The 7,596-nt window shown below is 41.7% G+C and overlaps 1 pseudogene; it reads right to left on the bottom strand.

The window, feature by feature from the left end:
• Window positions 1-4,825: 4,825 nt before the first annotated feature.
• Window positions 4,826-5,377, bottom strand: LOC138994618 (INO80 complex subunit C pseudogene; annotated as a pseudogene).
• Between the last annotated feature and the right edge of the window lie 2,219 nt (window positions 5,378-7,596).

Genomic DNA, 7,596 nt, shown 5'->3' with positions numbered 1-7,596 from the left:
AGAGAGACATTGATTGGCCGCCTCCTGCACGCCCCCTGTTGGGGATCAAGCCTGCGACCTGGGCATGTGCCCTTGACTGGAATCGAACCTGGGACCCTTAAGCCCACAGGCCAACACTCTACCCATTGAGCCAAACCAGCTAGGGTGAGATATTTTAAATTTATTTAATTCTAATCCTCACCTGATATGTTTTTGTAGTGTTCCCCCCGCCCCCCAGTTTATCCTTCTTTATTGAATAACTTTCAAGATATAATTACAATGAAAGGTAACATGTTAGGACAGAATTTTTTTTCTCCTGGTTTTGAGGATATGTTTATTGATTTCAGAGAGAGAGGATGGGGGAGAGAGAGAAACACAGACTGGTTGCCTCTTGTAAGCGCCCCAACTAAGAACTAACTGGCAACTTATGTGACCCTTTATTCTTTAAAGCTTAATCATATTTCAAAGAACAAAAAGTGATATTGGCCAAGATCTATTAATTTATCACCAAAATTACAGATAGTAGATAACATTTTGCTAGATTTCTGAGCACTATAAAAAGAAAAACATCTCAAGCCCCATCACCAAGAAACTACTAATATTGGCAGTTAACAAACGTAATTCCAGACATTTATAGGATGGTAGAAAGTTAGGTAGAAATTGTTTAATAATAATGGGGAGATTTACACACTGTCGAGTTTGGGTGCTGTAACACACCATGGACTGGCTTATGAATAAACATTTATTTCTCTCCGCTCTGGAAGCTGGGGAGTCCAAGAGAAAGGTGCAGGCAGGTTGGGTGCCTGGTGAGAGTGCTTTCTGGTTCATAGACGGCCATCTATTCACTCTGTCCTCACACAGCAGAAGGGGCAGGGGTGCTCTCGGGTTCTTTATAAGGACACAATTCTGCTCATGAGGACTGACTCCACCCTCATGACCTAAGCACCTCCCAGATCCTGACATCCGAATACCATCGCACTGTGCCCTAGCCAATTTGGCTCAGTGGATAGAGCGTCAGCAAGGGCACATGCCTGGGTTGCAGGCTCAATTCCCAGTGGGGCATGCAGGAGGCAGCCAATCAATGATCCTCTCTCATCATTGGTATTTCTCTCTCTCCCTCTCCCTTCTCTGAAATCAATAAAAATATATTTTTAAAAATGCAGTGGTTTTCAAACATTAAAAAAACAAAAACAATAAACCCCACCATCACAGTTGGGATTAAGTTTCAACATAATTTCTGAAAAACATTTAGTCTATACCTTCAATAATTTAATAGATTCAATAATTTTTTAGAAGAAAAAAAGTGAAACATAAATTTGCTGGATGTCATATCACTGATAGATTGCCATAAGAAATATTCCTAAAAGGTCCCTCTAACATTAAAAAAAATATATTATGAAAACTGTTGGCAACGTCAGGCTATTTTTTAACAAAAAACAATGAAACTTTAGATCAGAGGTCCTCAAACTTTTTAAACGGGGGGCCAGTTCACTGTCCCTCAGACATTCCACACATGCGCACTGCGGGCCCGGGATGAGTCGGCTGCTAAGCAGGACAGGCCGGATAAATGTTTTCCGCGGGCCGCATGTGGCCCGCGGGCCGTAGTTTGAGGACCCCTGCTTTAGATAGTATAAATTGATTACAGTATTCTTGTGTTCCCCTTTTTGTGTTTTTTAACTATGTGTTTTAAAAGAGAATAAAATAGCCCTAACCAGTTTGGCTCAGTGGATAGAGCGTTGGCCTGTGGACTGAAGGGTCCCAGGTTCCATTCCGGTTAAGGCCATGTACCTTGGTTGCAGGCACATCTCCAGTGCGGAGTGTGCAGGAGGCAGCTGATTGATGTTTCTCTCTCATCGATGTTTCTAACTCTCTATCCCTCTCCCTTCCTCTCTGTAAAAAATCAATAAAATATATATATAAAAAAAAAAGGTTGAGTGTTTGATCCCCAACCAGGGATCAAATCCTCAAACTTTTGGTGTACAAGACAATGCTGCAACCAACGGAGCCACCCAGCCAGGCACTATAGTTTTTAAATAAACTTTTATCAAGTTAGGAAAGTACTCTTATTTTACTATGAATTAATATTAAATTTTATGAAACATTGTTTTTTCTCCAGGGGTTTGCTAGCCTCAAAAGTGTTTGAGATTATTCCCTCATTTTCTGTTTTTTGGTTTTGTTTTTCAAAGTATGGGATTATCTATTCTCCAAATACTAGTATTTGGCAGCACTCACCTGAACTGGTCAGGGCAAGATGCTAGGTGTTTTCTTTGTAGGAAGATAGTTATGTACTGATTCAAATCCTTAATTAATTATAGGACTTCTATTTCTCCTTGACTTAGTTTTAGTAAATAGTATTTTCATAGAAACCTATTTTCAAATAAAGATATTCAGAATATCTTATTTTTATGACTTGTTTAATGTCTGCCATTTCTGGAGTTACGTCACCATTTTTTCTCCTCTATTGTTTAATATGTATATATTTTTATTGATTTCAGAGAAAGGAAGGGAGAGGGAGAGAGGGATAGAAACATCAATGATGGGAATCATTGAACGGCTGCCTCCTGCACGCCCTCTACTGGGGATCGAGCCACAACCAGCCGGGCTTCTGTATTGGTTATTTGTTCTCCAGCCATCTTGCCATAGGGTTGTCAATTTTCACTTTTTAAAAAATGTATCTTTATTGTTGAAAGCATTACAGACATCCCCCTTTTTTTCCCCTCCCATTGATCCTCTCCCCCCTGAGTCCTCCTCCCACCCCCTGCAGGCATCACTTTTTCACTTTTAAATGAACTTCTGGCTTTATTGATTGTATTATATGTTTGAATCCTAATTAACTTCTGTTCTTAGCTATATTGTTTCCTGACTTTCTAGTTTCCTTGGGGTTTATTTTGCTATTCTTTTAATAGTTTCATTAGCTTTTTATTTATTTTTTAAAAATATATTTATATTGATTTCAGAGTGGAAGGGAGAGGGAAAGAGAGATAGAAACATCAATAATGAGAATCACTGATCAGCTGCCTCCTGCACGCCCCCCACTGGGGATCGAGCCCATAACCTGGGCATGTGCCCTTGACCGGAATAGAACCTAGGATCTTTCAGTCCTCAGGCAAACGCTCCATCCACTGAGCCAAATCTGCTAGGGCCGTGGTCGGCAAACTCATTAGTCAACAGAGCCAAATATCAACAGTACAACGACTGAAATTTCTTTTGAGAGCCAAATTTTTTAAACTTCAACTATATAGGTAGGTACATTGTTATTAACTTAATTAGGGTACTGCTAAGGCTTAGGAAGAGCCACACTCAAGGGGCCAAAGAGCCGCGTGTGGCTCGCGAGCCGCAGTTAGCCGACCACGGTGCTAGGGTGTTCATTAGATTTTTAGCTGTAAACACATACATTGTATTTTTTTTTTAAGTACGAGGAAAACAGTCTTTTATATTTGCTTAGATATTTAGCATTTTCTATGCTCTCCTTCCTTCCTGAAAGTGATTTTCCCCTCTAGTATCATTTCCCTTCAGCCTGAAGAACTTCCTTTAGCATCTCTCATAGAGCAGTGCTGCTGGTGACAAGTGATGGCAGTTGTCTGCCTTCGCTTCTGAAGGGTAGCTTCACTGTATGTAAGATTCTGCTGTGACAGGTTCGTTGTTCTTTTAACACTTTCACGATGTCCGACTAATCTGGCCTTCGCAGTTTCTGATAAGTTTGCAACCTTGTGTGACTTTTCTCTGGTTGCTTTCCAGGTTTTTTTTATCTTTGCTTTTTTTGTTGTTGTTGTTAGTCCTCAAGGATATTTTTCCATTGATTTTTAGAAAGAGTGGAAGGAGAGGGAGAGACAGAGAGAAGCACGAATGTGAGAGAGACACATCGATTGGTTGCCTCCTGCACGCACCCCAACTAGGGCCAGGGAACCTGCAACCAAGGTATGTGCTCTTGACCAGAATTGAACCCAGGACCCTTCAGTCCACGGGCCGACACTTTATCCACTGAGACAAACCGGCTAGGGCTGTCTTTGCTTTTCAATAGATTGACTTTTATATTCTAAGGTATAGTTTTCTTATTTATCCTGTTTGGGTTTCCCTGAGATTTTTGATTTTGTAAGTTTATGTCTCTTTTTATGATTGTTTTCTCTTTTTAAATGTTATTACTGATTTCAGTGAAAGAGGAAAGGAGAGAGAGAGAGAGAGAGAGAGAGAGAGAGAGAGATTGATCAGTTGCCTGCCAAACACACCCCAACTGGGGATCAAACCCAAAACCTGGGTATGTTCCCCGACTGGGAATCGGACCGGCGACCTTTCGGTGCACGGGACAGAGCTCACCACTGCGCCACACCAACCAGGGCCATTATTCTTTAGAATATTTTTTTCTGCCCCATTGTTCCCTCTCCTGGCAGTCAGTAACGTGGGTTAGATTTTTTTTACTATGCCCTATGCCTGAGGCTTTTATTCATTCAATCTCCTCCCCCACTTTTTCTCCTCTTTATATCATTTCTATTGATCTATCTTCAAGTTTACTGAGATTTTTTTTCCTCCAGTCATCTACTGATATATTCTGCTATTAAGCCCATCCAGTGACCTTTTATTTATTTATTTATTTATATATTTATTTATTTATTTTTCTTGTCAAATGACTTTACTTGAGGCAACAAGTGAAATATAATTTAACTCAACAGGAAATATCACACTTGGAGGGAAAACATAGAAAAAACACACACCTTAAAGCCAAACATTCTTTCCAAGGGCCAGCGCTGACATTTCCAGACTGACAGCAGAATGAGCGTTTCCATGAAACAAAACTGTGCGTCCAAGTCTGGCTTGGAAAGTTTTCCACTTCATCACCACTTCTCAAGGCTCAGGGCACGATGCTTGTGGCCTTCCGCAGGGCCAGGGAGCCTGTGACAACATCGGAGGGCAGCCTCCGAACGTAGGAAAACGCTTCGATGGTGCTGAACCGCGGCCTGCTCTGCGGGGCAGTGTAGTTGGCAAGAAGACCTGAAACATCAGAAAACTTCTTAGTTTGAAGGATGGAGAAGCATCAATACTGAAGTAGTTAGGATCATTCAGTTGCCACGGCAATGCCCTTTCAGAAGCGAGGATTTGTTTCAGGTTCTTCCAGGTTCTATTCTTCTTGCCAGCTACCGCGCCACCATGGCCGGAGTGCACAAAGTTGGGATCCTTAAATGGCAAAGGTTTGGAAGTCAGAGGGCACCATTTTATTCTCACTCACGGCTTCCATGCTGATACCCTGTGCAAAGCTAGAGGCGGACACTTTTTTCTTCTTACCCGGGCCATATCCCCTGCTGCTGCTGCTGCCGTTGTGGGAAGGACTGGCTGGCCTCTTCTTGCTGTTGCGGGAAATCCCCGGAGCGGCCGTGGAGGCCACAATTGGAATTTGAGCCGCCATTCCTATCCTGAGTCTTCTCCCCCCCCACCCCCCTTGCTTTCTCTGCAAAGGTCCTCTATTTTTATTTTTAAAAATATGTTTTTTATTGCCCTAGTAGCCTAGCCGGTTTGGCCCAGTGGATAGAGTGTTGGCCTGAGGACTGAAGGGACCTGGATTGGATTCCAGTCAAGGGCACGGACCTCGGTTGTAGTCTCGATCCCTGGCCCTGGTCAGGGCGTGCAGGAGGCAACCAATCAAAGTGTCTTTCTCACATTGATGTTTCTCTCTGTCTCTCCCTTCCCTTTCACTCTGTCTAAAAACCAATGGAGCCCTGACCGGTTTGGCTCAGTGGATAGAGCGTCGGCCTGCAGACTGAAGGGTCCCAGGTTCGATTCCAGTCAAGGGCATGTACCTTGGTTGCAGGCACATCTCCAGTCGGGGGTGTGCAGGAGGCAGCTGATTGATATTTCTCGTTCATCAATGTTTCTAACTCTCTATCCCTCTCCCTTCCTCTCTGTAAAAAATCAATAAAACATATTTAAAAAAATAAAATAAAAACCAATGGAAAAATATCCTCAGGGTGAGCATTTACAGCAGCAGCAACAACAACAAATATATACTTATATGTTTTTATTGATTTCAGAGAGAGGAATGGAGAGGGAGAGAGAGATAGAAACATCAATGATGAGAGAGAATCATCATCTATCTGCTGCCTCTTGTACCCCCACTACTGGGGATCGAGCTGCAACCGGGGCATGTGCCCTGACCAGGAATCAAACCTGAGACCTCTTGTATCCTGGCTGATGCTCAACCACTGAGTCACACCAGCCGGGCTATGTGTTTCTATAAAGACAGCTTATTTAATATAGTATATTGTTGATTCATTATAATTAAACTCATTGTCAAAAGCATTATAACTCTTGCTTTAATGAAACTTATCTAACACATATTTTCTTTTTTAAAAAAATATATTTTATTGTTTTTTTACAGAGAGGAAGGGAGAGGGATAGAGAGTTAGAAACATCGATGAGAGAGAAACATCAATTCAGCTGCCAGATGTGCCCGCAACCAAGGTACATGCCCTTGACCGGAATCGAACCTGGGACCCTTCAGTCTGCAGGCCGACACTCTATCCCCTGAGCCAAACTGGTTAGGGCCTAACACATATTTTCTCCATAAGATACATCACAGCCTTCTTTCAATTAAGAACAGACAGCAGTACTTCAGTACTCCATTTGGGGACTTTTTTTTTTTTTTTTTTAAACACTGTTTTATTTATTTATTTTTCTCCCTTTACTTTATTTTATTATTTTTTTCCATCACCATTTATCATCCATATATCCTCTTTCACCACCACCCCTCCCAGTCAACACATCATTTGGGGACCATTTTCAACATCACAAACAAAAAGCAAAAAAATGTAAAAATGTGTTCCTAAATATACCTCAAAAAGGACACGTAAGTATTAAAGCTAAAACAGGAAGGCAGAGTGTTGCCTTCTTCAACCTCAGCTTGAAAGTGTACATTGGGTGATTGGATTTTCATCAGTCTACCTGTCATGCAAATGACCGTGAAAGCATCATGAGTATTGATTTTGGCCTTACAAACAAATTTTTGGCATGAAGGCAAATTTGAATATAGAATCAGCAAACAATAGCATCAACTCTGTGTGTATCATGTTTATCTTTCATTCTTTCTCTGTTGAAATTTCATATCTTTTTACTCATTTTAGAAATATATTTTTTGCCCAGCCGGTGTGGCTCAATGGTTGAGCGTCAACCTGTGAACCAGCAGGTCATGGTTTGATTTCTAGTCAGGGGCACAAGCCCAGGTTTCCAGCTGGATCCCCAGTAGGGGGCGTGCAGGAGGCAATTGATCCATGAGTCTCTCTCATCATTGAGATTTCTATCTCTTCCTCTCCCTTCCTCTCTGAAATCAATTAAAAAAGATTTTTTAAAAAGTATATATTTTTAGGAAAGAATATATATTTTTTAAAAAATCTTTTTTTATTGATTTTAGAGAGGAAGGGAGAGGCAGATAAACATCGATGTGAGAGAGAAACATCCATCGGCTGCCTCCCTTACGCACCCTGAATGGGACTGAACCAGAAACCTGGGCATGTGCCGTGACTGGGGATTGAACCTGCAACCTTTGTTGCACTGGATGATGCTCAACCAACTGAGCCACACTGGACAGGGCAAGAGTATATTTCTTTGCCTCATTGAGCATAGTTACAATAG

The sequence above is a fragment of the Myotis yumanensis genome, unplaced genomic scaffold, assembly GCF_028538775.1.
Source record: "Myotis yumanensis isolate MYYU_CA2020_CCGP unplaced genomic scaffold, mMyoYum1.0.hap1 SCAF_16, whole genome shotgun sequence".
Taxonomy (NCBI): Eukaryota; Metazoa; Chordata; class Mammalia; order Chiroptera; family Vespertilionidae; genus Myotis; species Myotis yumanensis.
Note: the sequence above shows the minus strand (reverse complement) of the source record. Positions and strands in the feature narration are given on the sequence as shown.